At 47.3% G+C, this 20,069-nt stretch overlaps 1 protein-coding gene across 1 annotated transcript in view; it reads right to left on the bottom strand.

Annotated features, from left to right (window-relative positions):
- Positions 1 to 19,647, bottom strand: part of PPARGC1A (PPARG coactivator 1 alpha) — a 641,119-nt gene extending 621,472 nt beyond the window's left edge. Inside the window, exon 1 of the mRNA XM_041753717.1 lies at positions 19,547 to 19,647. The gene's annotated coding sequence lies outside the window, so the exon portion shown is untranslated. The remainder of the gene's footprint in view (positions 1 to 19,546) is intronic.
- Positions 19,648 to 20,069: the final 422 nt, after the last annotated feature.

The following is a 20,069-nucleotide window of genomic DNA, read 5'->3' as shown; positions in this document are numbered from 1 at the left end:
TTCAGGCCACGTCCCTCTCCCGCTTAAAAATCCCCAGGGGATTCCCATATCACTGAGAATGAATTCTAAACTCTTCCCGTTACACCTGCTGTCTCGGGGGATCGGGGCTCTGCTATCTGCTCCCAACCTCAGTCACATCCCCTCACTCACCCCACTGCAGCCACCGGGGAAGCCCTTTCCACGCCGGCCGGCCAGGAACCACCACCTCCACAAGCTCCAACAAGACCTCCGTGGGGGACTTCTCTTGACTACCCCCAGCCCGGTCATCCCTCCACTGCACACACACCATCGCCTTCACTGTCGACACATCCCGGGGTCCTTTTCTATGATCTTCGTGGCGCTGATCATTTCACAGATTATCCTGCACCTGCACTGACTTCTGTTTTCCTCCTGCCTCTACCTGACAGATTATAAATCCCACCAAAGCCAGGGCCTTTCTTGCTTACTCACTGCTTACATGCCCAGGTTCTAAAACAGTGCCTGGAACATGATACAGTCTCTCAAAATATTTGTTGGAAGAACAATCCTCTAACCTGAGATCAAAAGCGTTGCAATATTTCAGCTAGTTTTGCTCAAAAGATTCTTTTTCCCCATTTATAAGCCCAAAGTGCTAATTTCTACCTTAACGTTACTTTTTCCACCGATAATGGAAATAATAGTCACCATTTGGTTTTGAAATACCACTCTATGTTAAATACCTAAGCAATCTGCATTTATTATAGGTCAACCAAAAAAGAACTGGATATTACCTGTCTCCTATAATTGGATTGTATTTTCTGAAGAATCATGTTATTCGGGAGTTTTACCTTCTAATTTTCTTTGGTATTACATGTTTTTATTCCCTGCAAATATATAGGCAATTTTTTCCATTTTGTTTGCAAATCAGGAAAAAAAAATATTAAAATCTGAAGCAGACAACAGACCTTCGAGAAATGACCTGACTGGTGTGCATGAGGCTTCTCAACAAAGGAATAATGTGTCTGTTCCTAGAAAATATTTTCTTGAAACTTACCTCATCACCAACATGGGCTGTGGGAACAAATCAAAAAAAAAGGGACGGAGAAAAATAAGGTCAAACGGACATTATGGTTTCCCCCAAACTGCCTCTTGTAAACCTCGTTAGCATCTCTTCACAGGTACCATGTTTGTCTCCCTCTGTCCCTTGTATACTAACATCATCATTGCAGCTTCTGTGTGCTCCCCACATGCCAAGCACCACCCTAAGCTTTTCACGTGTCTTCTTACAGATCAGAAAACTGAAGGTGAGTAACTTGCAGAGCTGGTTGTAAAATAACGCACCTTTCACCAACCATCACACTATTCTTGAATCTCCTTTTAGAACTTCTATATGGATAGGCTTCAATTTGCAGAGGTCAAAACTTTAGAGCAATGTAGAATTCTTATGCAAACCTTCCTGGCAAGATTTAAATGTTTCAGAGGTTCTTTTCTTCCCAATACAAATAAAGGAATCTCAGGCCCGAATTAGACTCACTAGTAAAAACAATGACAGTATTAATAACCACTGTGTTGTTGAATTCATCATTACAAGTAACCTTTCTCTCTCCCCTTGATTTCATAAACACTGCATATTATGATTCCATAAACACTGGACCAGATACCTACAAACATCTTTGAAAACAATATTTCATCATCTGAACATTTGGCCATTTGAAGAAAAAAAAATAGCTTGCTCCAAATTCCTCACCCTTATAAATGTTTTTAAGGCTTCATGGAAATGTAGCTCCATGCCTGTTATTGCCCGTTCAAATGACCACCCACAAAGGCCTCCTCTGTTATGAAAGACTTTCTCGGGATCCAAAAAAAATCTCTAAGAAAACAATTATTTCTTTTCATAACTCTTCGGAGTCTGGTCAAAGACAAGAAACTACAGGGAATTTGATTAGAATCACAAATAGATCTAAGAGTAATAGTATAGGAAGATAACTGAGCTATGATAATCAGCACTTCAGCTTGGGTTCCTAATCAAATAATGCTTTGATTTTCATGATTTTGTTTAATCTATAATACCCCTTCCCAGTACATATCATAAACTTTGATTTCATGTTTGCATAAAAATGAACAGAGAATCTGTATTTGTGTTGTGTCTTATCGACTGGAATTAAGTTCACCATCAAATAATGATTTTTAAAGTTTTCTTAGACACTCAAGGCTCATTGTATTTTCTACTCCAGCTACAGAAAATCATATGACAAATTCCTTTTGAGACTACTGAAGACCTCATTAAAAGACTGGCTAATGGGACGCCTGGGTGGCTCAGTGGTTGAGCATCTGCCTTCAGCTCAGGGCATGATCCTGGAGTCCTGGGATTGAGTCCCACATCGGGCTCCCTGTGGGGAGCCTGCTTCTCCCTCTGCCTCAATCTCTCTCTCTCTCTGAATAAATAAATATTTTTAAAATATTATTTAAATATTTATAAATTATAATATTATAAATATTATAAATATAATTAAATATTATAAATATTATATTAAAATAAAATGTTTTTAAAATTTTTAAAAATTAAAAGGCTGGCTAATGTCTTCCTCAGGTAAGACCTCACCACATTTTCAGCAAAAGTGTCTTCTACATATGTCCATAGGTCAGTTCCTGATCTGTGTTAGTCCAATCCTTCTGCCTACATTCCAGTTATCACACTACATATCATGAAGTGCCTCAAGGACAGTCGGACCATGGGATGATTAATCTTATGTGTCAACTTGGCTGGGCCATGGAGCCCGGATATTTGGTCAAACATTATTCTGGATGTTTCTGTGAAGGTGTTTCCTGGATGAGATTAGTATTTCAAATGGTGACTCTGAATAAAGCAGATCATCTTCCATAATGTGGATGGGCCTCATCTACATCAGAAGGCTTCCAGAAGAAAGATGGATCTCCCTCGAGCAAGAATTCTATTAGCAGATGGGCTTCAGCTCCTCCTGGGTCTTCAGCCTGCTAATCTACTCTGCAGATTTTGGATTTATCAGGCCTCTACAATTACATGAACCACATAAGGTCAGTCTAATTCCCTCCCACCCACAGCCACTACACATATACGTGGTCCTTGTGATACCGCCTCGCAGCGCCTCCCTTCCAGTGGTAGGATCTACTTCACTGCTCCCTGAATCTGAGATGGCCTTGTGACTTTCTTTGACCAAAATAATAAGACAGAGTATTGTTTTACAAGTTGTAAGCAAGAGACCTCAATAAAACCAGCAGCTTCCTCTCTCTTGCTTTTCTTGGGAATCTTGTGATCACTACTATGTGAGTGAGCACGGGCTAGCCTGCTGGATGATGGCTACATCATTACGTGACTCAGCCAGCCCCATACCCCAGCCAACAATCAGCCACCTGTCAGATGTACCAGTCAGATCATCAACTGCCAGCTGACCACTGACATAAGTGAACCTAACCAAAGCCAGCAGAAGAACCACCCAACTGATCTCAACCCATATTTCTGACCCATCTAAATATGCACTTATAAATGGTTGTCATTTTAAGCCACAAGGTTTTGGATGGCTTGGTACACTGCAAAAGTCTAAGTTTGATGAGTATTGTTGCCTTTTATCCAGATAGGGAATTCAAGAACGGCATATTCTGGATGAAGAATTCTGTCTTTGACATACTGTGCTTGAAATATCAATGGGACTGTCACACAGCCAGCTGGCTAAACAGTTCTGGAGCTCAGGAGAGAGGCCTTGCCTGGAAACACAAACCTAAAAAAACAGGCATATCACTGGTTTCCATGCATGGGTAGATTGCCACGGGAGAGCAAGAATAGAGTGAAATGGGATACAGGTTGGGATCCCGAGAACACCACAACTAAAGTCAGGCGAAGCAAGAGAGTCAACGAGAGAGAAGAGAAAAACACAATAAAAGACACGAAAACACAACGGAAGTCAAAGGAATTTCTCGACAGAGTCAAAGTTACACGATGTCTACAAAATTCATGTAAAAACAAATATGAGTCCCCAGCATTTGGGAATTATAAAGTCAGTGAAAAGCGAAGGCTAACCCATTATTAAAGGTCACTAAAAAGTGGATGAGAGGGAAGGATTTGGAAACAATGGTTGTCCACAGGTCTATTAGCAAGTCTATGAGCATGACAAGAGGTCTCCTGCTCTGGAACACTACCCGCCTCTTCACTACAAGAAGCTGTGAGCTACTGAAAGAAACCAACCTCACCATCATGTGGATTTGTGTCATTAAAATGTATAGTCCCCAACAACAGCTGGGATTTTCATGCCATTCAACAAAAGGTGACAGGAACCTCTAAAGGGAAGTGAAAGGTTGATGAAGAAATTTTTCAAGATGGGAGATATTTTGGTACATTGATTCTTTTTTTTTTTTTTAAAGATTTTATTTATTTATTCATGAGAGACACACAGAGAGAGAGAGAGACAGAGACAGAGGCACAGGCAGAGGGAGAATCAGGCTCCATGCAGGGAGCCCGATGTGGGACTCCATCCCGGGTCTCCAGGATCACACCCTGGGCTGAAGGCGGTGCTAAACCGTTGAGCCACCTGGACTGCCTGGTACGTTGATTCTTAACTGGAGCCCCAAAGGCAAAGATTATGGCTCAACAGCCTGGAGAGAATGGGAGGGAATGATATCCACAGGTGCAAGAAAAGCTAGGCCCGGACAGATGGAGATTTCCAGATATGAGATCAAAAGTTGACTGAACTTACATTGGGTAATCATGAATCCTCACTTGGGAAGGGAGCCAGTGGTAGGCAGGGGAGTTGTTGACAGTGGGCAGTGTCTGGAATTGCAGATATGGACAGTGAGTGAACCTGATGACCCAAACAAGGCTTGGTGAATGGCACGGAGGTTGGGGACAATAAAATTATAGCAGCATTCTTCAGCATGACTGGGTTTTTCCAATAGCAAGTCAACAGATTGTAAGCAGAAGCAAACAAAGCAGTTGGTTGGACTGATCCAAGACTGGGATTTTGTGGGCAGATAGCGATGGGCAAGAGATTAAGGGCTTTGAGGTTTTGGCAAGAGAGTGGTTAAAGTGACATATTATGGGCTCTGGGGCTGGCTAAAAAAGGAGTGGGGGGAAGTTTGGTTGATGAACTGGGAGAAAGGGAGCATAGTACAGGGACAGAGATCTTGGAAATAAACGGGTGAGGGAGCAGGAAGACGATGAGGCTATAGTCACATATAATTACATTGCAATTTAAGGTTCCGGAAGCAGAGCCATTCCAAAGGACGAGGCCAGGGTTTGGGCGATGTGCCTGGGCTGCCAAAGCATAGTGGGGGCTGAAGTTGGCACTCTGAAGCTAAGCCATTGGGTACATTCTCCGTGTTCAGATGCTGAAGATCATTGTGTGGTGGCAGTGGGGGTAGAAAGAAGACCTGAGCCAGGTCCTGGGCCCTGAGGGGACACAGGGAAGTGACAAGAAGACGAAAAGATGGCCAGGAAGAAGGGTCTGATATAATCCAAGGGAATTTCACCAGAGGCTACAGGGATCATACAGTTTTGTGGGACAGTGGCAAAATAATGTTCTGGAAGCAACGATGACCACAGTTCCTCTGGACCTGCAGGGTGTAGACAAATAAAAAGCTGCTGACCCCTCCCAAAAATGCACTTTCTTAGAAAGGAATGAAATGTCAATAAAGGCAAGATCTGGGGAGAGGGAATTTATATCCCAATGGACCAACCGTCCTAAAGCACTACTGAAAAAGTTGCAAGGCGGTCCACTGAGAAAGGAAGGGGGAAAAGCTGGAGAGAGATGAGAACGGCCTTCATTGTGGAACTTAGTCACCATGACTTTTGTATTAGAGTTTTTATTTTCATGAATACCTCTAAGATTTGTTGGGTCTGCGTCCAAACCAGACCAACAATAATGACACATTAGTATACGGCCAACATGCCTCTTCCCTTGGAATTATGTCCACAACGACAAGACATACTGCTTAGAGTCCAAGCTTATTCCTTGTTTTGAAGTTGAAGGAATTCAGTGAGTGGAACAAGAAAGATTTTTCTCTCTGTAGATCTCAACAGAACATAGGGCAGTAGGTATTTACAGAGACAGGCCCTGGACAAAAGAGAAAAAAACGCTCATCTGATAACCAGAGTTAAACTCTTGACACCAACTCTTTGCTTGGGTCACCTAACCCACACTGTGTTCGAGCGGCCCGAAGAGCTTGCAAAATCTGAAGACAAAAGAAGGTCATCCTCCTTGTCACTCTGACCTCTTGACTGATGATGGGCATTCAAAAACGTTTATTTTGAAGTTTTCAACTGGGCAAATACTGTCCTATGAAGATTCATTTTATAATAGCCTCCACCTGGGACCTTGACAAATAGCTACTGGGAGTGTGAGTGGATGCTTCTTTTCTGAGAAGCAACTAACACAAAAGTCTTCAAATGTTTATGCCCTTTAACCCGGCAGTTCTACTAGTCAGTATCGTCCTAAAGAAATAATCACAGATCCGCACGAGGTTCAATCATACTGGCGACAGCCTAAACCCTCAATATTTAGGAGGATGGTTAAATAAATGGTCCTATAATCACACAATGGAATAGCACAGGGCCATTAAAAGGGATCCGGGGGCATATGAAATACAGCATGGCTGTTGGTCATGATTTATGGGCTAAAACCAGGTTACGAAAATACTTACATATGATACCAATTCAGAAACAAAACACAAAGGCCAAGAACAAAGTACATTAGTGTGCATGTTAAAATATTACCCATGCTTGTCTTTAGGTATTTCCATTATGTATGGATTTGAGTCTTCCCCTCTTTACTTTTCTAAGAAAAATTTCCAAAAAAAAATATCTATAATAAGAAAAATTATTAATGTGCTTGTATCAGTTTTCTGGCAGATGATAATCAAAACCAGTGCCCTAGAAAACCAAGTTCATATATTTTTTTAAATTAGGTAGTAAAATATAAAAGAGGAAAGCATTCCCTAAACTTGAAAATGCTGAACAATAGAGGTATCCGTCCTAATTTTGACAGAAAGACTCACTTTTTTCCAAATGTCCTTTTTGGTCATTACTGAAAAGGAATATTCCTGTCCCCCCAAAATGGTAGTCTGACCATTTTTGAATTAGGGGCTGATATCTTTAAATTCCCATAATGAGTCAAAGTTTTTTGCTCTATTCAAATGATCACTCAAGATTTTAGTTAGCACCTATTTTTTATTTTAAGATTTTATTTCTTTATTCATGAGATACAAAGAGAGAGAGGCAGAGACACAGGCAGAGGGAGAAGCAGCCTCCCTGCAAGGAACCCGGTGTGGGACTTGATCCCGAGACCCGGATTATGCCCTGAGCCGCAGGCAGACGCTCAACTGCTGAGCCACCCAGGTGTCCCTAGTTAGCACCTATTTGGTGTCCAACGCTGTATTTAGTGGTGTGGGTGGTGGAAATAATGTCATAAAAAAAAAAAACTGTGGCATTTATAAATCAACTAAGGAAAAAAAATCGCAATTGTAGCTATCTACATACAACGTAGGCATAAAAAACTACTAACCGCTAGCATTGGAGCAGTGGATATTATTTAGGAAGACTTCTTAATTGCTGTATATTCCCAAATATGTGAGGCATTTTCCTGAAATTCTTCAGAAAAGAGGGATACGCATTTCCAAAGGCTCTCATATTATAGGACATCCTCTAATTACTTTATTTAAACAACTAAGTAATGCTTGGGGAGGACTCATTAGCCTGAAATGACCTTAGTCAATGCTTGTTTGGGATGCTTTGAGAGGTCGTTTGACAGAATTCATTACAGAGGAGGCCAAGAGATTTAATATAGATTTAGTCCTTGTTCCTGGAGTGAGGCCCCACAATGCAAATGCTTCATATCGTTGTAAGCAAGCATTTTAAAAATAACTACTTAAGTGAGAATAATGTATATTTATTTAACATTGACTTTATTTCTGGGTCTGTTTCCAGTGCTACTATAATACAAAAATGGTTTCCTTTTCCAAAAAGCAAACTCCCCTTCCACCATAATGATGATGACCAAGACCGCACTTTACAGTTTACAAACACTCCCGAAAGCATACTTGATTCTCCTACTACAGTAAAAGAATGGGTCCGGCCGGGGGCGCCTGGGGGGCTCGGTCAGTTACACGTCTGCCTTAGGGCTGGGCTCAGGTCATGCATGATCCGGGGACCTGGGATGGAGCCCCGCGCTCAGCCAGGAGCCTGCTTCTCCCTCTCCCTCTCCCTCTGCGGGCAGCTCCCCCTGCCTGTGCGCTCGCTCTTGCACATGCTCTCTCTCAAGTAAATAAATAAAATCTTAAAAAAAAAAAAAAAAAAAAAGAATGGATATGGCCAAAATTTTGGAAAACAATAACCAGTCTTTATTGTAACACATGCACACAAGGAATCAGCCCATTGTTCTTTTAGCAACTTGTTCTTTGAGACCAGCTTAATTGGGGGAAATAATTTTTCAATTATTTCTAATGCAACTGTTACGAGCAGGATCAAAACCTCCACTAGCAATGGCGTCCTACTTCCTAAAATAACCAGCCTTTGATAAACATTGTAAAGATGATTCCAGTCCCTTTTTACAAGTTTTTTGGCTCTTTTCACAAAGCTATGTAACCCTTTTAGTTTGACATCGCACAAAGAAAGAAGTAAAGGATTTCATTAGCGCAGCTGCACAGGCCCTGAGTGTGTCCCCAACTTCAGATGCTATTTTACTCTCTAGGTTGGGTGACTAATTTTAACCCAGAAAAGAGTTTAGTAATCTATTCAAGTGCAAGAGGATCCAAAATAAAATTTTACGTCTACTTACTGATTAAACTGTGCTCCTGACAGCGTCCACAGGGCGGATTTTAAATGATGCAAAAGATCTTACCTTTCCAGCTAAGTTTTGCTGGCTGGCTGGCTGGCTGGCTTGTGGCGGACAGAACAGGGTGGAAAGCAAGTCTCCTACCTAGATTACTCACAGCATCCAAGCCCTGCCAGTTCCTTCCCTCTGCGGAGTAAGAGAGAGGCAGGGCCGCTGCCCGAGGGAGATTCACCCTTCGAAGGAGAAGGCCCTACTTGCAAATTTCCAACGTTGGCATGTGAGCTAGGAAGGACCTCACCCCCTCGCTTCTATATACATTCTTTATTTTTCTTTCTTGACACTTCACACAGTTTAAAGGGGATGAGAATGGATGGATAAACAGAAGATGATGGACAGATTGACGATATGTGTATAAACAGAGATACAGACTTTTATATCGTGTGTGTGTGTGCCCTATACACCTTGTGATCTATGTCTCTCCTACTAAATTAAAAATCCTTGAGGGCAGGGACAAGCACACTGTAGGCACAAAAGGAATCCTGAATGAAAAAAATCCAAAAAAAAAAAAAAAAAAGAGCAACCCTTAACCACTACCCCTTGACAAATTCCTCCCATGTTTTCCTTCTGCCAGAAGTACCCCCTCTGCCCCATTCCCAACCTTATACTCCCCTGACCCAATGCTCCCCACTTCTTCCAACCCCAAATTAAATGCCACTGCCTTCTTGAAACCTTCTGTGATTCTTCCAGGTAAGAGTAACCTCCTCCTCATCCTAATGACCACAGTACTATTTTCTGCCCTTTTCTTTTATAAAAAAAATTAATTTACTCATTTTAGAGAGAGAGAAAAGGGGGTGAGGGGGGGAAGGGTGAGAGGGAGAGAGAATCCCAAGCGGGGATTCCAATGTGGGGCTCCATCTCGAGACCCTGAGATCATGACCAGAGCAGGAACCAGGAGCCCGATGCTTAACTGACTGCACCCCCCCGGCGCCCCACTATTCTCCACTACCCATTTCCTAAGCTTCTCTGCAGAGAGGTGATGCTCTCTGCTTGTAACCCCCAGCCATGCCTAAGGAAATATGTTTTTTAATCCCTTTTTCACTCTCCTCTGTCATCCATTGGTTCACCCACCCAAAGGCAGCCTAGCGTGGTGGTTAAAATATGCGCTTGGAAGCCAGACACAACAGATACAAATCCTGGCTGCGCCGCTTCCAAGCTGTGAGATCTCATCCTCGCTGTGCCTCAGCTGCCTCGATGGCAGCAGATAATATGTAATCCTAATAATAGTACCCACCCCACGGGGTTATTCTGATGACTGAATGAGTGGATCCACAGAAAGCACTTTGGGCCTCTGCAACGTTATAGTAGCGTTCCGTAGTGCATGGGCTCTGCGATAGCCGCCTCGAAACAACGCGTTAGGGGTCTGCTCTGTGCCAGGCACCCCACGAGGGTGCCACATGTGGGTGCTCTATAAATACTCAAGGACCGACTGCTAAGCCCTAACATTGACTCAGCCCTGTGTGCGTCGGTCGCATCGGTGCATCTTCACTAGCATTCTAGGGGATGGGTATCGTGATTCCTACTTCGATACAGGAGCAAATGGAGTCCCTTCTGCTCCGAACCGCACAAGCCCAATCCGACGGGTAAAAAGTCTCCGTCGTGTTCACCTCACAAGCCCTCCAACTTCTAGAGATTTTTTTTTCATCCCTTCCTGCAGCTCCCTCGACTTCACACGATGCATCTATTTTAGCATCTGTTCAGCCTGACTCCTGTCATTAGATACATTCTCGTGTGTTTATAATGCACCACTGATTTGTTTCAGACTGAATCGTGTGGATCTAAAAATAAAGTGATGTGGAACATATTTCTTTGCATATTAACTTTAAAGAAATAGATTAATCTTAGAAATAATCAAAAATGAATGATCCACTCAGCTTGTCGCAGTTACCAGAAAAAAGAAAAAAAAAGGAAAGTAAAATCAAAAACCCTCCGATTCCCACTTTTCCCTCCTTTCTCCTTTCTGAATTTATTAATTTAAGCATCTACACCAAAAGGCCTGAGAGGTCTAGTGAGCCCGTGGTGAGCCAGTCGTGCTCCTCCCTGGAGATGCTTAAACGAACGCAGGATTCATCGATTCTCCGAGTCAAATTCCCGTTTTCAAAAATGACATGGCACCCTCGCCCTCATCACCCGGAGGTGGAGCAAAGCACAACAAATAGGGTGGCACACATATATAAAATGGTGTAAAATTGTTTTCTGAGATCGCAGCACATCTGCCCTGTCTGTCTACACAGGTGAGGCGTGAGGAGGGATGCAGAACCAGGGCAGGTGCGGTGCCTTCCTGCAAGGAGCTTCCCCGGGAGCGTGGGTGGTGAGCTCCCCACGTCCACCAGGACACCACGCCGGAGTACGGCTAGAAGAAGGAGCACTGGCAGTGGAGGGAGAGATTAATTCCTGCTGAAGTAAAAATACGACTCGTCTATTTGATAAATCATTCCAAAGGTTTCTCGCTTCGACACACACACACACACACACACACACACACACACACCCATGTAAACTAGTTGCTTCTTTTCCCTCCTCGGAACCTGAAAACCCTGTCAATCACCAGCCCTTGGGTGTTTAGCTTGAGCCATCAACTAGGTTTAGCGACACCGTTTTATTCGATTCCCCATGTTCCGCTATTACAAAGAAGGGGGCCACATATGCAAATATATATACATCCTGGCTGCAGCACTAAATCAGGAGGAAAACTGCAGTTTGTGAAACGCAGTCATTCCACGCCACATTTCATTTTGGAAGAGGGAAAGGCTACAGTCAACTGTGAACAATTACCAAATTGTCAATGGAATTCAATAAATGTTGTTTAAAAAAAACTAATTATTTGTTACAATAACCAGCTACTACTGCCACTTTGTATTTGGAGGTTTGTAAACTACTTCCATTTGAAATGTAATTGATTCCATTTTTATCATTTGTTCAAGTTTATGTGGTTGTTCTCATCCTAAGAGATGATAACATCTATTTTCAGCAAATTATACATTATAATTCCTCATTCAAAAGCCGTAACAGAAAACAAAATGCTAATTCATGCTGTAAACGAAACTACAGAATCATAATCACTCATTGTTAACATTAGGGACCAAACTGCTACTGGAAATAATAAATTGGAGCAAAATGTGGTAGGGGTTGTTGGTGAGAGTTTTCTCTCTTTCTCTTTGTGTCTCTTCTTCCTGTTTTGTTTTGTTGTTACACAACTAACACACTTTCTAATACGCTTTCAGGCAAGAGATTACACGGATATTTGGTATTCCAGATCTAAGGCAAACGTTCACTTTTCCCCCCTTAGCTATCACCTGAAGTTCTATGTTTCAAATCTACAGGAAGAAGATGTGCTCACAAAGCAATCAGAAGTGCACGCAAAAGAGGGGACGCATATTAGAACCGCACACCTGCTTTTCTACATTTCATTAAGCTTCCAAGCCTACGTTTCCCTTTACATCAGCGATCACCACTACCCCCCCATCTTCCCCTTGCTCCCCCACCCAGGCCTCTCCTGTACGAGGATCCCCCCCCCCCCGCCCCCGCAACACTCCCCCAACTGCCCCCCAACCCCACACCCCCGCAAGCTTCCCCTCTGCATCCAGGACTATGCGAAATTTAAAAACAAACAGAAATCCAGGAACCATAACAAATCAGGTCAATTCTTATGAAGACAAAAATAAGGGAAGAGGGTATCTGTTACCATATTCCAGACACTCTGCTTTCCTTAAATAGCTATGTTCAAACGACAAGAGAGTAGCATCACCTAATGGCATGTCTCCTTCCTTTTTTTTTTTTTAAATAAAACATAATCCCAAAGAAAATATTTAAATATAATTATTATATCACAAATGTGAATTCTTGGAACGGACCAAAAAGTCACACTGCCTTCTAGAGTAAATCACTTTTCTGCTGCCCTTTTATTTAATGGCGTCTGCTGTCCACATTTACCTCTTCACTGGCAAAGTGTGATCATTGATTTCCTATGGTCTCTCTGGAAGGAAGTTCTGCTTCCTTGATGATGACTACAAAGGGTAGGTGACCCCATTCTCATTCCAATGCAAACCCTGCACTTTTACATTTCCGCTAGGGCCACAGCAATGTGAAAACAGCAAGAAACTGCCTCCTTCCTAGAGACCGTCTTGCTGTAACTACTGACATTTAATGTTTTCCCTCCCCCTTTCCACAACTGTATTTTGGAAGATCACGATATAAGGGATGAACCACTAAGAGGCATTAGTTCATGATGGACATAAATGCTAGATGCATGATTCAACACAAAAGACACCTGTTATACCACGGCCATGCTAAAAAGGTTAGGTTTGGGCCTAAATTGCAAACGTAACAATAGACAGGGCAAACTCACCATGATACGGGTTTGCTTACAAAGTGAGAGTAAGTTTATGCCGAAAACATACATATTTTATACACACACATATATGCATACATATGGGATAGGGTTTTGATGCATCTGAGTTATTACTGATAAAATTATTCTATTCATGAATTTTAAAATTACATTTCTTCTGTACAGTGTTATTTTACTGATCCCACATGTGTAATGGGCCCTCCTCTAGGTCACAATTACTTGAGGTTGGGAGCTGGCAATCTAAAGTCTCAGTCTAGGGACCCCTCGGTGGTTCTGCGATTGAGCATCTGACTTCAGCTCAGGGCGTGATCCCGGGGTCCTGGGATCGAGTCCACATCAGGCTTCCTGCAGGGAGCCTGCTTCTCCCTCTGCCTGTGTCTCTGCCTCTCTGTGTGTGTGTCTCTCAAGAATAAATAAATAAAATATTTTAAATAAATAAATAAAAAATAAATAAATAAATAAATAAATAAATAAATAAATAATTTCTCTCTAAAACTGGATCAACCATTTGTTCAAACCAAAAAGAATGGTAAACTCATTTAGTCCATCACCAAGAAAAAGATAAAAACATTAGATAGTTATGGTTGATCTTGTCAAAACAGAAGACTTCACCTCATTTACCAAAGAGGATTTGGGCTGGTTATGTAAATAACTGGGGGGGGGGGGGCAAACCTGGGCAAACGAAGGAGATCTTCACTATTTCATGGAGCTGGCAAATGAATGACACCATAACAAACTTGCTAGAAAGGTACGTGTGGCCACGTGATGTCTACTGGAGAGGAAGTAGTGTGGAGAGTAGGAATTAGCTGGCACGCTGGGCTCTGAAACCTGGCCGCCTGGGGGACGTCCCAGTTTTGCCCCTACCTAGCACCAGCGATGTCTTAGGTAAAGTATCGAATTCCCTGTGCCTTATTTTCTCCATCTATAAAGTGGGAATAATAATAAAAGTACCTAATTCATAAGCTGTCTAGGAGATTAAACGAGTCAAATACATGTAAAGTGTTAGGAACAGAGTTAATTAATAGCACCTCTCGTCACTGCTGCTCGGTTCCTAAGTTTGAGGCTGATAGAACTTTACAAAGAAAAGCAAACAGTATTTCCAAGGTGGTGCCTTAAGAAAGCTAGTCTTACTGGGAGGCCCACGAGAAACTCAGGATAGTAAAAGTCTCTTTTGCTTTTCTATGTGCCTAGGAGAAACCCAACGTTGGAAAAACTGGAGTCAGATGAGTTAGATTTATAAGCAGATTTCAAAAAAGTGTCTAAGGTAAATATACAGAAGTGCACTTAAAAAGGATTTTGCGGTTCATCCGGACATCTTCCAGAAAATAAAAATGTTTAAAATGTATAGAAACCCAGCTCTTATTTTTTGAACTTTAACCCAGTGCGTTTCTAACAACCCTGCAAATGCAGGTCATTCCCAAGTCTTGGCTCATCTCCGTGGATCCAAACATTGTTACTCCTTTAAGAATTATGAAATACCCAGAAAAGAGGGGCAAAAAAAAAAAATACTGAGTTCTTTAGAGTGATTGGACTGGATGGAGCAGAAGTGTTCCTCACTGGGCTGCTTTCTTGCTTTGGCTGTCCATATTTATGGACATTGTGCCAAGCCAAAAAAAAAAAAAAAAAAGCAGTCAGCACAAGCTTTCAACAACTTACCCACATCCATTAATGATCCTGCATTGAAACGTCTATCCTGCTTGAAAAGATAGAGCGGGTGCAAAGAATTACAGGTACTGGCTAACAAAAGTCCAGGGATGCATTCAAAGCAGTCATTCTAGAAGGATGGTGTGCATCCACAGAAGGATGCCATTTTATATTTCTAGTCTGGAAAAATCTGAGGGAGTGGCTGGGGCTAGGGGCACGGGTGGGAAAGAAAAGTAGAAGAGCCCAGTCGTGTCTGGCCCGAATAACTTTTTCATAAACTCGGGTTAAACTATCCGGTAACCACAGGACTGGTCAATCAGGTGGGTAAAGTCCGATGTCTGGCCTCATGGACATCCAAGCAGTCAGCTAATTGGCTCCATTTTTCACTTTCCGTTGACTGATTCAATATCATACAGACCTGGCCTGCTTCGATTTGGGCCTCCACGGTGACAAGTCAATAAGGTGACCCAGGTCCAAACGGCAAGCGGTAATGACCACTCCACAGTCAGCGTCATGATGGAGACAGAAACCTCAAACAACTACAGGAGAGCCTCGCAGGTTGAAAAGCACAACAGAAAAAAAAAAAAAAAAAAAAAGATAATGCTGGGTTTTGGAAGCTTGCACTACTGCCATCCCTAGGCGTGAAACTGTAAATTAAAGAATGGTCTGCTGTCTGCTGCACTGAGCCAAGTCAGAGACATTTCACATACACACTTTAATTGGGGTTTTCATTCTAATTGAAGAAATAAATTCCACCTAAGCAGATGCTTCCCACACACACACACACACACTCGCACTATGGTATGTTTTGCACATTGGCAAGTGGGTGCAAAATATCTGCAACATGGTCTATTCGGATATAAGATGGAATTTCCCAGTTTTTAAATGGTAACAGATGCAGTTTCGGCTCTGATACACATTGGGCTCTCTCCAGAAACATCACCCTGATTCCCCCTCCCCCAGCCTCAGTGATAAAATGTCACAGAGAAACTAAAAAAAAAAACAAAAACAAAAAAAAAAAACCTCCCAGTCCACGATGATCCGTGGTTGGGTTTTTGGTTTTTGTTTTGGGGGTTTGGTAATGAATAAATGCCCGGGGTTGTTTCCAAATTTCTAGATTTCTATATAAAGAACCCCCGATCCTCATTATTTTTTTCACTCACTTGTTTATAACCAGAGGTGTCATAATCATGTTTCTTGTGAAAATGAAAGCAAATCAAAATGCCTTGTGATTCCAGGAAAAGAGCTTCTTAGGGAGACATGCCTGCCTGCTATTGATGTTGTAAAAAGGCTCCTTTTACATGGTATTAGATGTTGAGAGCACATCATATTGATCTAGAAATAAAAAGCTTGATTTTTTTTTTTTTTAGTACAGTCAACCCTTACCTTCATAAGCACTTTATAACACTAGGGAAGATGGTTTTATTTTTAATTGAGGTAGAGTAAACAAATTATATTTGAAGAGCGTTGCTATTTTTAGGGAATGGAGGATTTGTAAGCTTTTTTGGCAGCAATTCAGGTAAAAATCATGAATAAGTCTCACTCTTTCAAATTTGGCCCAGGCCTTCCCATCGCAGCCCTGCCTGAGTCCAAGATGCGATTTAGTGTTGTCTTTGTTTCAGCCTTTTTCAAGGAAGGAACAGTCAGGAGCAGGTTTCTCAGTCCCCGGCCCAGGCTCAACCGCCGAAACCGTGACCTGCGGGGCACACTCGCCGAGAGCCCGGGTCCTCACGCACATGCACACTCCTCATCCCTGCAAGTGGGGAGCGGGCCGCGCTGGAGACCGCGCTGGGGACCGCACATCCCGGCACCACGCACCGCCTGGCTGCGTTCGTCACCAAGGCTTAGAGCTTCCGTGGCACTCGCCGGCCCCTTCGTCTAACGATGTGCACCTGCCATTTGCTTCTGTACTTTATGGCAAAGTTCACACCGCACCCCTGGAGGGACAGATCAATACTGCAGAGCGGCCCCCTCTCCCCAGCACACGATTCCACCGCACTCCGAGGAGCGCGCCCCCCAGCACCAGCCTGCGAGCTAATCAGCCTGCACCGAGCAGCGCCAGCTGCTTTATCAGAAAATTCTTTTTCCGATTTTCTTAGCAACACGAGGCTCCCTTTCTGGAAGGAAGAGCTCGCGTTCGGGGAGGGGGGTGGGGGGGGGAAATGCTTTTCCAAATCAAGTTAAACTAACTTTACCCGAGGAAACCGAGAGTTTTCCTCTTTTTTTTTTTAAAGAAAAAAAAGGGGGGGCTGCCTCTCCCCCCTCGCACCCCCTCCCCGACTCCCCCAACCCCGCCCCCGTCACCTTCTCGGGCTTTCTGCCTCCTTCACTCCAACCCTGCCCCCTCCCCTCCCTGCCGCCCACCTCCTCCGGTTTCCAAGGAGTTGGCACGTGATTGCGAGTCTTGCAAATTCGGGCCGCGGCCCTTGGCTTTGCCGACGCTCTCCAGCGACTCGTCCCCAGCTCGTTAGGGACGCGGCCCGCGCCGAGCTTCCCTGCACCCTTCCCCTGCCTCCGCGCGCGGAGAACGCGGAGCCCGAGACCCAGGTCGGAGGGACGCGCCCCGCGGAAACTTCTCCGAGCGCCTCGGGCGCGGGGGCGGGCGCGGGCGCGGGCGCGGGGGCGGGGAGCCCCGAGTCCTGCAGCCGCGCGGGGCCGGGCCGGGCCGGGCCGGGCCGGGGCTGCGGGCCCGGCCTCCCGCGCTCGCCCGGTCCTCCCCGGCGGGCTGGGGCCGGTCTCTGACTCATCGGCAGCCACACGCGCGCGCACGCACACTCACACTCACACGCGCGCACGCCCGGCCCTGGGGAGCCGGACCGGCCGCCCGGAGGGGTCGCCGGGGACGCGTCCGGAGCCCCGGGCTGCGCGCCCCCAAGCAGCCCCCCGCCCCCCGCGCTGCGCCGGCCGCGCGCGTCCGGGGCGCCCCCCTCCGGGTCCCCCAACTCCGGCGACCACCCCGCCAGTTCTGCAAGTTTCTCGGCACCGCGGGGCCTGCGCGCCCCCGCCCCGCCCGCCTCGCCCCCCAGCCGCCCTCCGCGCCGTGCGCTCCCCGGGGGCCCCGCGGCGGTCCGGCCCCAGCTCGCCGCCGCCTCCCGCCGCCTCCCGCCGCCTCCCGCCGCCTCCCGCCGCCTCCCGGGCTGCTGCTGCTGCTGCCGCCGCGGCGGAGGAGCTGCTCCGGGGCTCCCGGGCTCGGTGGCCGCGGCGCCTCCGCGGAGCCCTCGCCGTGAGCCGGGGCTTCGGCCGGCAACTCCTAGTTTGGGGAGCTCCGTCCGCTGGACACTGGGGGTGGGGCGGGGGCGGCGGGGCGCAGGCCTCGGGGGCTCGGCTTCGGAGGGGCGGGTGGCTTCGCAGCCCGGAGCTGGCGGGGAGGGCGCGCGCTGCGCCCCGGGCCCGGGAGGGAGCGCGGAGGGCGGGCGGGCGGCCGAGGCCGGCGGGCAGGGCGGCCGGGCAGGGCGGGCAGGGCGGGCAGGGCGGCCGGGCCGAGCGGAGCCCCGTTCCTCGACACCCCCACCCCCGCCGCCCGGCTCCCCCCGCCGCGCGCGCTCCGCCGGCCCGGGAATCCCCGCGCCCCGCGCCCCGCGCCCCGCGCCCCGCGCCCGCCGCCTCGCCGCCGCCTCTCCTCCCCTCCGGGCCCCAACTTTCCCCAGCCTGGACACGCGCGTGCACACACACACACACACACACACACACACACCCCTCCCTGCCTCGACTCCGGCTCCACTTCCCCGTGTAGTTTGGAGATGACAGATGCCTGTAGACTTTCACCAAACAAGCGGTGGGGGCAGCAGACTACAACAGTTATTTAATTAAAAGGCATTTTTCCCCCCTCTCTCCCTCTCTCTCTCCTTCTTTCTCGCTCTGGCTCCCAGAATAGCTCCCGCACCCCCTGAACCCCGAGCACACTCCCGTCTCCCCAGGTCACCCGGGGCCGCCTAACCCCCGTCCCCTTCCCCTCCGGCGTCCACCTCCAGCTCCCCCGGGCCCTCCGCCCAGGCACACCGACATGCACACCTACAGGCCGGCGGCGGGGAGCGTCGAGGGCACGGTGCAGCCGACTGCATTGCACAGTCATCAAAGTTAAGTGTGTGTGTTCGTGGGGTGCTTGTGCGCGCCGGGGGAAGCGCCGGGTCACGGGCGCCCGAGCATCCACTCTGCCCCCCACCCCCACCCCCACCCCGCCTCCGCGGGGTCAGGGGACGCCTCCACTTGAGATTGCAGCCATTTTAGGGAAAAGAGGTGGCTCCGGGCCCGGGGCGGGGAGGGGCGCGGGGGGCAGCGGCAGGGGACCGGCACGTCGCGGGGGACTCACAGCTCCGCAGCCCCTCGGCGCAACTGGAGGGCGGGCAGGCGCCGGGCGCACAGGGGCGCGGCGCCCGCGGCGACTTGGGGAAGGTTGCGCTCGAGTTCCCTGGTTTTGCCAGGAGTTGTTCGGGGTAACGTGCCGGCTCCTGCCTCTTCCTCGGGTTCCCGCTGGGTTGGGAGGTGGTGGTGACGGTGGGGGGGGGAGGCGGATGGGGCACGGGAGGGGGGGCGCGACCGGCCCTGGAGACCGGAGAGCTGGCGCTGGGGAAGGGGGCACCCCCTGTCGCCGGCTGGCACTGCCCCAGACAGTGCGACCCACTTGGCCCCCCGGCCTCCCCACCCCCCTCCCGAGCCTCTGCCTCCCCGCCGAGCGCCAAGTGAGCGCGCGGCAGGGGGCACAGGGCGCGACGCCGCCGGGCCCCGAGCCGCCCCTTACCTGGCTGGAGGGGGTTTCCCAGGAGGAGCCGTAGTTGTAAAAGAAGGAAGAGAAGAAGGTGTCTTCCGACAGCCCGCAGCCCGCCATGCTCTGGATGCAAATAAAATGAGGAAAGGGGGGAAAAGAAAGAAAAAAAAAAAAAAGGCACACACACAAAAGCAACCCAAAATTTTCAAAATCAAATTAAAACCAATAAGCGAGGAGGAAACGCTCTCCGAAATAAAGAAAAGGAGGTGGGGGGGGGAAGGGAACGGCGAAGGGAACGCAAACTCTCGGCGGTGCTCGCTCTCGGGGAGACGAGGGATGCTCGGGATGCTCGGGATGCTCGGGATGCTCGGGATGCTCGGGATGCTCGGGCCGCCGCCGCCGCCGCCTTCTCGAGACGGTGCCTACAGAGGTTCGTCCTGACTTGGGCAGCCGCCGCCGCCGCCGCCGCCTGTGCCGGCTGCGTGTGTGCGCGCGTGTGTGTGCGTGTGCGTGTGCGGGTGTGCGCGCAGGCGGGAGACCGCAGGGGAGGCGAGAG

This window comes from Vulpes lagopus, chromosome 4 (assembly GCF_018345385.1).
Source record: "Vulpes lagopus strain Blue_001 chromosome 4, ASM1834538v1, whole genome shotgun sequence".
Taxonomy (NCBI): domain Eukaryota; kingdom Metazoa; phylum Chordata; class Mammalia; order Carnivora; family Canidae; genus Vulpes; species Vulpes lagopus.
This window is presented reverse-complemented; position numbering and strand designations above follow the sequence as displayed.